The following is a 16,363-nucleotide window of genomic DNA, read 5'->3' as shown; positions in this document are numbered from 1 at the left end:
ATTGAAATACAGTAGCGTAGTAGGCCCAGTAAAGCAGCTACAACTCTGCACAGTTAAAAAACCTGGCAGATTACCTCAGAAATATAGCCTATATATAATATATGGCATATTATATACATATTTTTAATAAATTTTTAATTATTTGTAGCATGTACATGAGATATTTCATTCCTCCGTGTACCACTAGAAGGAAGCCCGCGTACCACTAGTGGTACACGTACCACAGTTTGAGAACCACTGCAGTACAGTATATGGCTTATTTGAACCACAACCTTATTATTTAAAGTGATTGTTGTTCTCCTGAATAAACGCATTAAAAAGTATTATAAAATTATAAAGTACAACCGATTTTAAGCTCATTCATCATCATGTGGGAAAAAGTGATTGATCCCGAAGAGAGCATATGATCTTCATGAGGTCAGTGTGTGGAGAACAGATACTGAATTCCTCAGTCTAACTGGCCACAAACAAACACACACACACCTGCACAGATATTTCCACAGAGAGCGGTGGGACTCTAATTACACTGTTAATTGCAGTCCAGAGTGGGGATTGGATTTACATGTAGGCTGAGTTTTGTTCTACAGCTTCAAGAGAGACCCCCAGCCAGCAGGTGTAGTTTTGGATTCAGTGAATGACTCTGTAAGGACTCTATGTTGTTGTTGATTTACAGTAGAGTGCAAAATTATTAGCCCTCTTGTAAAAAATGTACTATTTTTTAAAAATAATACCCTAGTGATACTCTGGAGAAAAAAAATAGTATAGGAAGTTTTTAGGTCATTATTATTAGACCATTTAAGAATATATAGCAGGGGTGCCCAACATTTCTTATTAAGGGCCAAAACCCAAACTGGATTGAGGGCACAGTTGAAGTCAGAATTATTAACCGCCCTGAATTATTTGCCCCGTTTTTTTCTTCTTCCCAATTTCTGTTTAACAGAGAGATTTTTTTCAGCACATTTCTAAACATAATAGTTTTAATAACTCATTTATATTAACTGATTTCTTTTATCTTTGCCATGATGACAGTAAATACTATTTGACTAGATTTTTTTAAGACATTTCTATACTTTTTAAAGTGACATTTAAAGGCTTTACTAGGTTAATTAGGTTAACTAGGCAGGTTAGGGTAATTAGGGAAGTTATTGTATAACGATGGTTTGTTCTGTAGACTATTAAAAAAATTATAGCTTAAAGGGCCTATATATATATATATATATATATATATATATATATATATATATATATATATATACATATATATATATATATATATATATATATATATATATATATATATATATATATATATATATATACATATATTGACCTTAAAATGTTTTTAAAAATATTAAAAACTGTTTTTATTCTAGCCAAAATAAAACACATAAGACTTTCTCCAGTAGAAAAAAAAAATATTAGCAGACATACTGTGAAAATTTCCTTACTCTGTTAACAATCATTTGTGAAATATTTAAAAAAGAAACAAAAATTCAAGGGGGGGCTAATAAAACTGTGCATGCATATATATATATATATATATATATATATATATATATATATATATATATATATATATATATATATATATATATATATATATATATATATATATATATATATATCATTAAAAGATTATTACTGGAGTATTTTTTCGTTTTTTTTTTTTTTACCATTGGAATTACGATCTTCTTTTTACAGTGAAGGTTATGGATTTTAACTGTAGCATTACGATATTTTATAGTTTTTCATCATTGTAATCACATACATTTTTTAAAGTGGGATTCTGGGAAAGTCAATTTACAGTTATTAACCTTATATATGTTGAGGTAACAGATTGTTACTGTAGTATTTTAATAGTTTTTTATTTACCACTGGAATTGCAGAGATACTTTACTATTTTTATCATTAAAATCACATTTTTTTTTACAGTGGGATTCTGGGAAAGTCAATTTTCAGTTATTAACCGTAATTAATTTATATATAGAAGGAAACAGATTGTTACTATATTTATGTATTTTTACATTTTTTTTTTTTACTGTTGCAATTAGAGTATTTTTTTTTTTTGCTGGCAGGTTACATTTTTTTATTGTAGATTTTAACAACTTCACAGATTTTTACCATTGAAATCATGGACATTTTTTACAGTGTACCTTATGGACCATACTTATACTTACGGTTAGGGGCCTGTCATTTCGCCAGCTGTCACTCGTGTCATCTCTCATTGAAAATGGATGACTTCCGTTTGCTTTTGAGAAAAGCCTTTTATGCCGTCTGAAGTTTGTTCAGCCTGATGGACCTGGAAGAGCCTCACCCACGAACCCAACAGTCTCCTGCACAAGCATCGAGATGGATTGGAAAAAAAGGGGGACCTTCGCTGTCACAGGCCATTCAACGTCACATCAAATGAAAGATACACATCAGTCGAGTGAAAGCATCGGGTTTATCTTCACGTTCAGGCGAGAAGGAATGTGGAAGGAATGTAGAGACATATGGCGCTGGAGAAGAAAAAGAAAGAAAAAAAACCAGGAGGACTCTAATGGGATTGTTTAAGGCACATCGAACAACTTGTGAGAATTCTCTCAGCTCATGTATTTATGCATTCAGTGTCTGTTTTTCACTTGGTGATAATTGTTTGAATGGGTGCAGCTAATTTTATTGCTTTTGTGTACATCGGGAGATTAATTCAACCAGCGTTCCCTTATGTATGAGTGGGTGTCTTACGTCTCATATGTATTCTTATATTGAACTTTCTTAGACTGTTTTTATTCAGTGTGCCTGTCTCTAAGCCTGCGTCTTTTACTATTTGTTTCTTTTTCACTTTCATTGCCTGATTTCTAAAGCATATGACTATTGTTTGGAGAAAAGGAGATGTAGGCCAAGGATGAATTGCGTGGGTGGGTATGTTGCTAAATAATGTATACTGTATAAATACGTCAACTGATAGTGATAGAATAAAGTATATTTGTGATTGTAGACTATATATAATTGGCTATGTAAAACTAAAATAAAAAGAAAATCTCAAAAACATTATGCTGAGCATCCCTCAACCGCTGAGTAGGCTTGACAAACCACCTGTAGAAAACACAATCTTTCATCTCTCTGTCATTTTACCTGACACTTGCATCAGTTTTGCCCATTTGTATAAGACACTGTCTTAAAATTACTCGAAATTTCATAAAAAAAAAAAAAAAAAAAAACAGGCTTATTCTGAAAACATAGTCCTGTGGACATTTCTGGAGACCGCCAAATACATCCCAGGAGGATCGTATTTTTGCATTTTTTGTTTTCGCGAATCCGCTAGAGGCCGCTGTGCGCATATTTTATACCGTTCGCGCCCGCTGTTCTCGCAAAAACCCACCAGAGGCTGCTGTCGCTGACTGTCTGTCTGACTGACTGATTGACAGAATGAAGGACTGACTGGCCGTCCGACCGATCGACTGACCCACCTTCCTCCTTCCCTAAACCCAACTAATTTTATCGATTGACCCGCCCAACCACTTATTTCCCTAAACCCAACCAACCATTTACAAAAGCAGTCCAGAAAAAGAAAAGCCCTGGTCTGATTTTAATATTTGCTGGTAGGGAAAATTTATTTGTTAACTTCTGCTAGTTATACTTTGATATGCAAATCAGTTTATTTATTTATTTCTTCCACTTTACTGCAAATTAGAATAGAAACTGGATAAAAAGCACACAAACATACAAACAGATATAGTTAATGTACATTGTTATGGTCAATGATGCTAATATTCTGCAGTTTTTCTGGCTGTTCTTTCTATGAATGAATGATGTAGAATCATTGTCCATGTGTTTTTCCTCGACGGTTAGTAATGCTATATTTCATTGCAATACATTAATCTATCAGGCTCTTTGGCTAAAACAGAAAAAAATACGGTTTAATTAGATATTATTAGATTATTTTTAAAATTCACCTCTCCAGCTGTGCATGAACTAAGCTGTTGAATGGTCGGCGTATGAGGTGGCTAGGCTAACCTAGCTTCAATTTTGATTAAATTATTTTCTAATTGGTTATGTTGTGAATATACCCCTGTAATGCATACTGCAGTCCTTTTATTTTGTCTGGATTTCTCGGATATCTCCCCTGTTTGCCAAAATTGACGAGTTATATCCCTGGCAATGTCTGACACTGGTGCATTCACATTGTAATAGACGAGCCAGACACTAAAGCTTGACAGGCGTAGCAACAGTAACTAAGGAGGGTGGGGCTTAGAGAAGGGTCAATAGGAAAATATCAGTTTGCAACATTAAATGAGCTGTTTTTAACGTCTTAAAACAAATGCAAGTGAGTGAGACTGGAAGTCTCAACAGCTACGCCTATTAACACAGTACATGACAAATAAGGTCAATAGTCCTTATTTAAATGTTAAAACTGCCAACATGTAAATGTTATCTAAATGTTTGTGAAGCCAATCAACAATTTTGGACTGAAAGTACTTTCCACACCTTTTTTTTTCAGTGTGCATAAAAGGCTTTGTGCTCAAATCAATATTTTATTATATGTGAGACATGAAAATTGCAGTGGCAATTGACAGGTATACTGTCAACTATCATTATACAGAAATATCTGACAGCAGAATGAGACATTTCTGGCAAGCTCCTGCTCTCCCCTCATCCCGCACCTGTAGTTCACACTTCTCCCTCTCAACTTCTCAGACAAAAAAAAAAGAAAAAAAAAAGAAAAAAAAAACACACACTTTAAAACGGTGATTAAACAACATTGTTTTCATACTTTATTTCTGCTCTTGACTATTTACCTGCCGGTTATTTAATTGTTTTTGCAGGAGTGTTTGATCAGGCCAGCTGAACGTTTGATAAGTGATTTAGAGCTGCGGGATGTCACTAGGTGAATATAAACTTAGAGAGATACAATAGTTGAGTGGGCATGCTCAGTGAATCAGATGATTTTGCCTACATAAACTAGCGTTCACAAACAAATAAATGTTGCTAAAAACACCAAAACTACCCAGATTTTATCTTTCTCATTGTGTAGTTTATTTATAAACTAATTTCGAGAGGATCCCGTGCTTATGATTGCCATTGGCTGGATCCCCATTGTCCAATTCTCAATGCATCAATCAGACGACTCCTAAGCTACTACAAATAGCATTTATTTTTTTGTCCTTTGCTTATTATGTAGTGAGTTTCATGTATCATAGTGTAGCTCAATAAATCTTTGTTCTCATGTTGTAAGAACCGTGTTCTTGTTTATGTGCTTCTAAGTCATTGCCTCGAGCTGTAGATCTTGTTACCTTGCTAAAAGTTAACCCAATACTGTGTAATGTTATTATAGTTGGGCACGTAAATAATATTAACAACATTGGTATGATATGATGTCTTCTATTTGCGGGAAAAATAGTAGATAATGTGTGAATCTTTTAATCTGATTCAATCTGACTCAATTGAGTCAAATCAATGATTTGAATCTTCAAGATCCGGTTCATTGAAATGAGCTAATAAACCCTGATCAATCTTAAAACGTAGGTTGATCCCCTACAGCATTATCCAATTCATACTGCAACAATCAAATGAATCCTAAACTATTAAAAATAATCTGGATTACGTTAAACCGCTATCTTCGTTTTAAAGAATCCCCCCTTCCACCCTTACTTCTCCTCCTTCCAAGATGGGTGACACGGAGGCCCAGTGCTTAGCACTGTTGCCTCACAGCAAGAACATCTCTGGTTCCAGGCTTTACCAAACCAGCAGACGTTTGTGTGCGGAGTTTGCACTTTCTCCCCGTGCTCACTTGGGTTTCCCCTGGGTTCCCCAGTTTCCTCCCACCATCCAAAAACATGCAACTTAAGTTAATTGATTAATCCAAATCGACTATCAACTATCTGTTCATTAGCTACTACAGCAAGGGAGTTCTCGAAATCTACCTGATCACAAACTCCCCTCTATATATATATATATATATATATATATATATATATATATATATATATATATATATATATATAATTTTTTTTTTTTTTAATTTATTTATTTATTTTTTATTTTTTTCTCAAATCACTACTGACATCTGATCCTTTCAGGAACGGACAAACGTTAGAGTGACGCATGGAAAAACAAAGCAGCAAATGATCCTTTCAGCAATCTAAAACATGAACAAACTGCCATGTTTAACTATTATCATCACTTTTGGACTATTATGAGAAATATGTAATGATGGAATTACTCTCTAACAGAGCTTGCATGTGCTGATGAAGATTACAGACACAGATGACACGTTTGCTCTGACTGTGGGCTACATTTTGTGTTGATTTGAACCCAAATAAAGACTACATGTGTGCTGTGTGTAGTTTTTCTCTAATATGTAACATCGGAGACTGTAAGGGTCTGTATGTGTTCATATATGTTGCATTTATTGATTTATTGTATATAATCAATGATCTGCAGCTTTAATCAAATCATGAAGGTTAGTAATGAACATTTATACACAAGTATTTATGTGTATGAAGCATTTGTTTCGTGAGAAGTGTTTCTCATATATGTGAACGACCTGTACAGCTTTACTTTGACATTTCCTCAATCGAGAATGACGTCAACTGAAACTTTCTGTCGTACACTATACCAACCAAAAGGGTACCCTTGGTACACATTGGACACAAGCTAGATAAAGGTGCCCCTTACCGAACCCTACCATACTGTACCACTCTTTGGAAAGGGCCGTTATACAGCAGTGTTCTGCTTTGCGTTGGGACACCGATATCCCTGTCAGGCATTAATCTGCAAAAAACAACCTCCTAGATGTACTTTATCGATAACATATCATGCACTTTTTTTTTAATTAAGGACAGCTATGTTACAAACTACAAATATATATATTTCTAAAACACATATAATCTGCTCTTGCAAAACAACACAGAATAGTGCACACCATCCAAGAAATAATTGTGTCTTCACATATGACGAATAACAGCATGACCTATGCAGCTTTAGCTCTGGTTGAATGGCACATATCGATCACGTCATGAAAAAAGCATCTGCATGCAGCGCTGTCATTGATTGACTTTCATGAGCACTTCATTAAAGCCCATTAGCAAACACACATGTGCTGTCACACTCGCATTTTCATGCACACCTACACACAAACACACAGGAGAGCTAAGGCAGTTAAGAGTCAGAATTAGTAGCCCTCCTGAATTATTAGCCCCCCTGTTTATTTTCCCACCCATTTCTGTTTAACAGAAAGACAAAGTAGACATTTTCTAAACATAATAAACATAATAGTTTTAATAACTAATTTCTAACAACTGGTTTATTTTATCTTTGCCATGATGACAGTAAATAATATTCAACTAGATATTCTTCAAGATACATGGGTTTAACATAAAGTGTGCTTTACTATAGGATAATTAGGCAAGTCATTGTACAGTACACTTACAGGCCACTTTATTAGGTACACCCGTCCAACTGCTTGTTAACGCAAAACTTCTAATCAGCTACTCAATGCATTTCTGCATGTAGACATGGTCAAGATGATCTGCTGCAGTTCAAACAGAGCATCAGAATGGAGGAGAAAGGTGATTTTGAACGTGGCATGGTTGTTGGTGCCAGACGGGCTGGTCTGATTATTTCAGAAACTGCTGATCTACTGTGATTTTCACGCACAACCATTTTAAGGGTTTACAGGGAATGGTCCGAAAAAGCGAAAACATCCAGAGAGCAGCAGTTCTGAGGGTGCAAATGCCTTGTTGATGCCAGAGGTCAGAGGAGAATGGCCAGACTGGTTCCAGCTGATAGAAAGGGAACGGGAAATTCATATCATGGATGTGCAGCCGAGAAATCTGCAGCAACTGTGTGATGCTATCATGTCAATATGGACCAAAATCTCTGAAGAATATTTCCAGTACCTTGTTGAATCTATGCCACGAAGGATTAAGGTAGAAATTTAGGTACAGATTAGATGTACCTAATAAAGTGGCCGGTAAATATATAGGATGGTGTGTTCTGAAAGTCGAAAAACAAAATATAGCTTATAAGAACTAATAATACTGACCTTAAAATGATTTAAGATATATAATAACTGCTTTCATTCTAGCCTAAATAAAACAAATAAGACTTTCTCCAGAAGGAAAAATATTATAGGAAACACTGCTAATAATTTCTTGCTCTGTTAAACATCTTTAAAAAAAAAAACGTTTCACAGGAGGGCTAATCATTTTGACTTCAGCTGTACATATATTAAGAGCAGAACTCCTGACTTGTCGTGATGGAGGAGAAACGACTGGTAATGATGGAGGAGGAGTGTAGGCAGTGATGGTGAAGCGGAGAGGAGAGACTCGCACCTCATCATTTGCAGGGCTCAGGGGTCTCGCTGGAGGACTTGTGTGATTGGCTTGATGAGAGGGTTTTGTTGCGCTGGAGAGGCAACGTGCCACTGCCTGCTGGAAGAAAGATTATTACCCGTAACTGCCTTCCCACACACATACACGAGTGTTTCAGAGCATGAACGGACGCTGATTCAGTTGTACTACTCAAATATTCTGTCATTTTTCAGGATAACATCTTCAAAATAGATCACATTCTGACTCAAGCGATGTTCTGTGTCGATGCTTTCTGGAACAGTTCATCCAAAAAATGAACATTCTGTTTTTTCTTACTCATTCTCATGTCGTTTCAATTCTCTGAGACCTGAAATGAAGATATTTTGGATGAAATCCTGAAGCTCTCTTATCCTCTATATATATGAACGGTCACAAGATGAATTCACCCAGGAGGTAAACAACATAACAAGATGTTAATGTTAGGTTAGAATTAGGTTGTGATGTCAGGTGACCACAAGTCAATGTTTAACCAGCATCTAAGGACAATGTTATTTTGATGTCCAATAATGACGTTGATATTTGGTTGATTTTAGGTTGTGTTAAAAGTGACCATAGATGGGTTGAGGCTGAAAGGGCATCCGCTGTGTAAAAACGTGTTGAATAAGTTGGCGGTTCATTCCGCTGTGGCGACCCTGAATTAATAAAGGGACTAAGCCGACAAGAAAATGAATGAATGAATGAATAAATAACCAAAATCCAATGTCGAGCCAACATCTTAAAGCAACATAAGAGGCACTCTATATAGAAAATAAAATTAACTTGACTTTAAGAGAGCAGGTAAAGGGGGATTCCTCCTGGTGCTCTGGTTTCCCCCAAGGTCCAAAGACATGTGCTACAGGGGAATTGGGTAAGCTAAATTCAAATCATTCAAATCAAGACTGAAAACACATCTGTTTAGCTGTGCCTTTACTGAATGAGCACTGTGCTGCGTCCGACAGATTGCACTTTCATGTTTTTTTCTTCATTCTTTCATATCACATTTTACCTGTTTTTATGTTTTGTTTTGTTTTTACGGATTTTTATTTTTTATTTTTTATTTTACTTGTTTCTTTTATTCTTGTTTATGTAAAGCACTTTGAATTGACATTGTGTATGAAATGTGCTATATAAATAAACTTGCCTTGCCTTAAATTGTCTGTAGTGTATGTGTGTTTCCCGGTAATGGGTTGCAGCTGGAAAGGGCATTCGCTGCCTAAAACATATGCTGGACAATTTTGTAGTTCATTCTGTTGTGTTGACCACTAACTAATAAAGGGACTAAGCCGAAAAGAAAATGAATGTATTATTATTAATAAACTCATGACTCAAAAAGTCATTTTTACAAAATTGTTGCTGCACGGAAATGTTCTTGGAGCATCAGGATTACCTTTGAAATGTAGAAGTAACATGAAATGTTTTGTGAATAATTTTAGTTCCTTCCCATCTGGCACCTTGATGTCAAAGTGACATCCAAATGGCACTGACATTAAAAAAGCATGTCAAACATGCAAAACGACAACAAATGAACATCAAATATAAGACAGCAATTGATTTAGTTTCATCATATAAGTATCTGGGTGGATATCTGAATAAAAAGCTTGATTGGTCTGGTGGAGATAATGACTAGTCTCTAAACGTTGTTTGAAACTAAGGCGTGCAGTATGATTGTAATTTTATTAATATTATTGCCTTTTTATATATGTGAGTTATATAAAAGTGAAGGGGATGCGTCTGCTGGGGCCCTAATGGCCCGTTTCCACTGAGGGGTACGGTACGGTACGGTTCAGTTTGGTACGCTTTTATGGCCGTTTCCACTGTCAAAAGGCATACCAAATTCTACCCTACCACTTTTTCGGCACCCTTTCGAAAGGGTACCAAACACCAAAAGGCGGAGCTAGACGCGCAGCTATTGCTATTGGTTTACAGAGATACGTCATTCGCAACAAACCAGAATGAAAGCAAAATACCCGCCATGTTTGAAATACACAGCGAAAAATTACAGCAGAATTATATATCCATATAATAACGAGCCATGTTCGATCCAGGCTCAAACAAACCTTGTCATCGTGTTGATGAACAGCCACAAAGCCATGGAGTGGAGCAGAATCTACCCTGTGCCTTATAGTTTTACCGAGCCAGCCTAATGTGCGAACGATTTTTCTATATGTGTTCATATATGTTCATTTATTTTATATAATTGCAGACGTTACAGTAGGCTATTTCGAGCTGTCATTGATCTGCAGTCATAACCAAATCCTGTTCATAGAAAAGTTAGTAATAAACATTTATACAGAAGTATTTATGTAAGTAAAGCGTCTGTTTTGTTTTTTGAGCGACCCATACAGCTTTATTGTAGACATTTTCTCGAGCAAGAATGATGCGACTAAAACTTTGTTATACACCATGCCCACCAAAAGGGCAAACTTGGTAGTGGAAACGCAAGCCTGAAAAAGGTGACCCGTACCAACCCAAACCGTACCGTATTGTACCAGCCAGTGGAAACCAGCCATAATAGTATCTCTGGGGGCCCCAAAACACCATGGGCCCTTAGAATCATCCTAACTCCGCCCTAATATTTCACAAAAATCTTTTGTGTTCAAGCATGCAGTCATACACAAACACCACCGAATTATTAATCTATGTAACTATACACAATGTACTGTCATTTCTAAACCAAATACGTGTCATATAGCTAATTTTGCAAATCAATAATACATGTTGTTTGCAAATGCAAGCAAGTTTGCCGAAAGGTGCAGAACGTCAGCCAGGGAGCAACCTATCTATGCGACTGCTGCAATAAAGAATGCCTCTACCGTATTGGTCTCTTCAGCCACCAACGACGCTGTCTCAGACAATCAGTCATGCCTTAAGATAAGAATTAGGATATGTCATCCATGGTCAATACTGAACAACAGAGGCCTACTACTACTAAATATTGAAATTAACAATCAAATACATGTCCTAGAAGTATTTCAGATCATTAGTAATGATGCCTAATGTAGCAAAGTACTGTAATGTACTGGTAAGTGGTCTCCTTGCTTGGGGCTTTTTAAAGCACAAGTTTGTTTTATTGACACAATATATTCAAATGTTTGTTTGTTTTACCACAGGCAGTCAATTTGTTGCATCTCTATAAATCAACAGACTGCAGTTTACATTAAATACCATATCTTAAAGGGTTTTTGAAAATGACCTTCTATGCAGTGTGTAGCACAGCTCTAAGTGAAATGAAATATCCAGCTCAGGCTTAACGGGTCATGAAACACCAAAACACGTTTTTTAAGCTGTTGACAGTCTTGTATGTGTCCCATGCTGCTATAAACACTATTAGGACACCTATATTACACGAAAAAGTGAAAATTTATTGTTTTTGCGTTACTTTGAGCAAATTCATTCTTCTGGTTTAAAACAAATTTTTGAAGCTTCGTCACGCCGATTAGATCCTTGCTTGTATTCCAGTGTAGACTGGCTGTCTGTACATAATAGTACTTCATGATGTCTCTGAGTGTGCAGCATTCATTCATGAGAAAGACTTGGTTCAAACCAATCAGCGCGCTCTATTGTGTTTGCGGTGCAACTTCATTAATTTGCATGATAGCTTCGAAGACTGTTTGTACCTGAAACAGTGTTCAGACGGCAGAGAGACGACACTTTGTGTTGCCAAAACAAGTAGGAGAAGAAGAATTGTTTGAAGATACGGGCTGTCAGTGTTGCATTTTTAACTGTGCTGCAACTAAGGTTTTGTTTTCATTTTCCCGCTATGAGAGTGCAGGTGGACTCACGTGTGGATTACAGTGCATGCGACACGCAGCAGAAATACGTTTGTATGGAACATTTTTTACTCTAGTTTTTTGCATCTGGAAATGGTGAAATACCGATTTGCTGCCCGTCTCCTTTTAAAAAAGACGCGGCTCCAGTTGGTGTTGATTGTCCTATTTCTATATATTTGTGAAGTAAGCCATCAGTGGTCTTTGTTTGTTCGTTCAGATGGCAAAGTTAATTCGTATCGTCAGCATTACTCTTTCAGTGTTTAAGGACCAGCCTTAGTCAAATTTATTTCTAAGTTACTAAGTTTATAGGACGTTATATCACTATAATATTACGGACTGAAAGATCTGCTGTAAATGCTGCTCTCTAAGTGTAAACAGGTAAATGCCCAACTCAAGCTCATTCTGGAAATTTAGCCCCGCGGACGTTTCTGGAGACCGCGATTTACGTGGCCGGAGGTACGTAAGGCCGCGTTTAGTTTTTTTTGAGTGTCGAAAATCGAAATCGAAGACGAGGGCTTTTGCTTTTTTTTTTTTTTTGCTGAACGGCTTTTGCGAACCGTCGATCGAGTTTAGGGAAGGAGGAGGCCGATCCGGCGGCTTTTCGCGCGAGAACGGCGCGGCCGCAAACGGCGCGCGCTCCAGAGACAAGAAAAAGCGCGCACAGCGGCCTCTCGCGGATCCGCGAAAACAAAAAACGCTCGAATACGTACCTCCCAGGACGTAAATCACGGTCCGCAGAAACGTCCGCGGGGCTACGTTTCCACAATGAGCCCGGGTTGTAAATCCCGCAATCAAACTATTTCCACCCGTCGTGTTGAATTTTCGCCGCATTTTGTGACAGGATAGTCTACACACACACACACAGCTTTCTGACCTACCGAGTGCATCTGAGTTACCGAGAAATGCAGAGTTTTTTTTTTTCTCCTAAACAACGAGGGGTATCAAATATTCCACTGTCATTAAACGCAGTCACTGTCTTTCTCCCCTCAGTGAAAATCAGCGTGTGCCCAAATGGAAACTCAAATTTTTATCCAAATCCTTCCCTCTTTCCCTCCCCCGACAGTCTTACCTAAACAGAGCTAGACACACCCACTTTCCTGACTCTTTCCAAACTATAGGTGTGAAAACACCCTGCTGAAAACGAGGGGGTTCATGGCCCTTTAAATCTAAAAGTGCACCATATTTAAAACTATTGATTCATCTATAAAAGAGTCGACTCAGAGTGGTTCAAATGAATCGCCGCTGTAACGAGTCTTTAGACGAATTGGTATGGAACTCAAGCCCAGCCGATTTGTTGCACGTGCAGACCTAAGGAAATTGAAACCCCCCAGGCCCGCCCACAAACTCTGTAGAATGAAAAAGAGGAAGACAAACACTTTAGCAGATCGTGGATGAATCATGTCGCGAAGATGCTGTTCTCTGAAGTGTGAGGAAAAGTAAGTGTTTCCCTACTCAAAGACAGGGCTATGAAAAGTCAGTGGTTAAAGTTAATTTTTGCAAAAATACCTCAGCATTACAGCCCCAGCCTTGTGCTGTGTTTCTCTCATTTTTCTGACGAGTGCTTCAGTAATCTACATGCTTACAACGGGGGATTCGTCGGCCATTTGTTAAAGGAAGGATCAGAAAAGACTATTGATGTATGGGACTTTGTCGGAGCTTGACAGGAACATTACAGTACACAGTTCTTGGATCAGTTTCTTCCTCTATTTCACAAGTGTAAGTAACTTAAGTGTGATTAAAATGGTTCTCTCCTTGTTTTCTCAAGCTTGCAGAGTATGTATTTAATTGCGTTGTTACTTGTAACCTCTTGCACTGTATCCGGTTAACTCTTTATATTCATATATTACATCTAAAGCCATGCTGAAAATTTTAATTACAGGATTTTTCCAGTAGAAATAACAAAAGGGGAGGCTGGCGGGATATGGGTCAGAAATACAGGAGACTGTTGGCAGGTATGCTCACACATACACTCTGCACTCTGACTACTTCAAAATTGTTGCTAAGCCGTGTTGGGCATTTATTTCTCACGCTTAACACAGTCGACCAATCACAACAGACTGCATCATCTGACCAATCAGCTCAGATTAGCTTTGCAGGAGGGGTTTGGGAACAAATGAATCACTGAAAGATTCATATGGGAGTCGTTGGAATAATTAGGTAAAAATAAACACATATTATAAGACAATGGAAGTGTTTTTTGACCTTGCATGCATATCAGCCTGTTGTTGGAGATCCCCAAACCAAAATAATAGATAATAATAGATAATAGGGACTTTTTTTTAAAGCAGTAATGTTCAAAAAGCACAACCATAGTAATTAAGGATGCGCTTGCTGATTAAATCATTTACCAGCTTTGTTTTTCTGTTTTGCAACTCTCATTTCACAATCAGATACAAATTAAACCCAACTAATTTTCTTTTTTGTAATCATATACGGAGCTTTTCATTTCTTCTTCATGCTTGCCTACTTTGGCTTTCACCGAAATGCATTACTGTGCACATTTTAGTTCCCAAACTACCGTCAAAACAGTTTTTATGAAACTGCCAGACACAATAGCTTGTTTTGTATGGAAAAGCCTATTAAATGCAAGAGCGTAGGAGGATATAAACAGTACAAGTGCCACATAATATGTCATTGTGCTTCTCATTTACAAATGATATCACGCCTTCATTGTCTGTGACTTCTGACGCAAATGCAGTGTGTAAATATGCTGTCATGCTATTTATCGGGTCAAGGTGAGGATGTCTGCTATTGTCAAAGCACAGGAGACTCGACAATGCTTTTTTTTACGTTCAATAAGTTTGCATGCACAGACAAACACAATAAACAGAAGGACAGAGAGAGTCTGATATTGCAATTGTCATGCTGTGATTAATTTCCTTTACCGTAATGGAAATCATCTGCAGGTCTGAGGACGTCCATTATTTTTCACAGGATAACTTTGGAAGCAGTAAAGCTATCGGGGGTCCGTGTTCAGGTAATGGACTGTGGTGGACGATGAACTCATTGGATTCGTTTGTGATGCAGAAAAAAATAAATAAAATATGTACAAAAAGGGAAGGTGAGAGGAGGACTGGATGAGGGGGTGTCGCTGGAGAAACATTAATTATCCTGCGCACAAGGGAGTGATTAAAAAGGGTTTGGGGAGTGAGAAAATGCAAATTAAAGAAATGAAACCTGTGATTTTCTCTTTCATGTGAGGAAAAGAGTGGTTTTCGGAAGGAAATTGCTGCAGCAGGAGGGACTCCCTCAAACTTTTGCCTTTATATGAGTGGATGTGTACCTGTAAATGTGTCAGATTTTTTTTTTTTCTGCTAGGTGCGCACGATATGACGTCAGACACTGAGATCACGGATGCCAAGGGTTTTGGATTCAGTTTACCACACTGCAAAAAAGCTCATTGCCTTGAAATGATTAGGTAAATGAACTATTTGCATAATTATAAAAACAGTTTGGTAAACTTAACAGTTATCAATAAGCATTTTATAGACAGGTAAAAAAAAAGGAAAGTTGTGGATTTATCAAATGATCTCACAACCAGTTAAGTAAAATAATTATTTTTTTATTAGACTACCCCATCGGCAGATCTTTGCTAGATTTATGTATTTTGCTGGTTGGCTTGGTTGGTTATATTGGTTAGTTGGTTGATTTGGTTGGTTTGCTTGGTTTGACTTGGTTTGGTTGGTTGCTAGGGTTTGTTTGATTGGTTGTAATGTTTGGTTGGTTTGGATGGTTTGTTGGTTGGATTGGTTTGGTTTGCTTAGTTGGTTTAAATGGTTGGTTGGCTTGGTTAGTTTGATTGGTTGGTTGGTTTGATTGGTTGGTTGGTTTGGTTGGTTGCTAGGGTTTGTTTGATTGGTTGTAATGTTTGGTTGGTTTGGATGTTTTTTTGGTTGGTTTGATTAGTTTGGTTTGGTTGGTTTGGTTAGTTGGTTCAACTCGTTGGTTGGTTTGGTTAGTTTGATTGGTTGGTTGGTTTGGTTGCTTGGTTGGTTTGATTGGTTGGTTTAATTTGTTGGTTGGTTGGTTGGTCTGGTTTGGTTTTGTTTGGCTTGATTTGGTTTGTTTTGATTAGTTGATGCTTGGGTTTGTTAGATTAGTTGGTTGGGTTGGTTCTTTTGATTGGTTGGTAGGATTGGTTTGGTTTGGTTGGTTGGTTTGCTTAGTTTGATTGGTTAATTGGTTGGATTTCTTGGTTTGGCTTGTTTGGTTGGGTTTATTTTATTGGTTGGTTGGGTTGGTTGATTTGCTTGGTTTAGT

At 37.2% G+C, this 16,363-nt stretch overlaps 1 long non-coding RNA gene across 6 annotated transcripts in view; it reads right to left on the bottom strand.

Annotated features, from left to right (window-relative positions):
- The window catches only part of LOC147832722 (uncharacterized), a 574,579-nt gene that overhangs the window by 30,594 nt on the left and 527,622 nt on the right, over positions 1-16,363 (bottom strand). The window contains exon 3 of one of the 6 annotated variants that reach the window (XR_015514621.1): positions 2,178-2,498. This is a non-coding gene — a long non-coding RNA (uncharacterized LOC147832722). Of the gene's footprint in view, positions 1-1,672; positions 2,499-7,894; positions 8,415-16,363 lie in introns of those variants that run through there. The other 5 variants (XR_015514617.1, XR_015514619.1, XR_015514616.1 and 2 more) reach the window with 5 other exon arrangements.

This window comes from Danio rerio, chromosome 18 (genome assembly GCF_052040795.2).
Source record: "Danio rerio strain M-AB ecotype USA chromosome 18, GRCz13ab, whole genome shotgun sequence".
In the NCBI taxonomy this organism is placed as follows: domain Eukaryota; kingdom Metazoa; phylum Chordata; class Actinopteri; order Cypriniformes; family Danionidae; genus Danio; species Danio rerio.
This window is presented reverse-complemented; position numbering and strand designations above follow the sequence as displayed.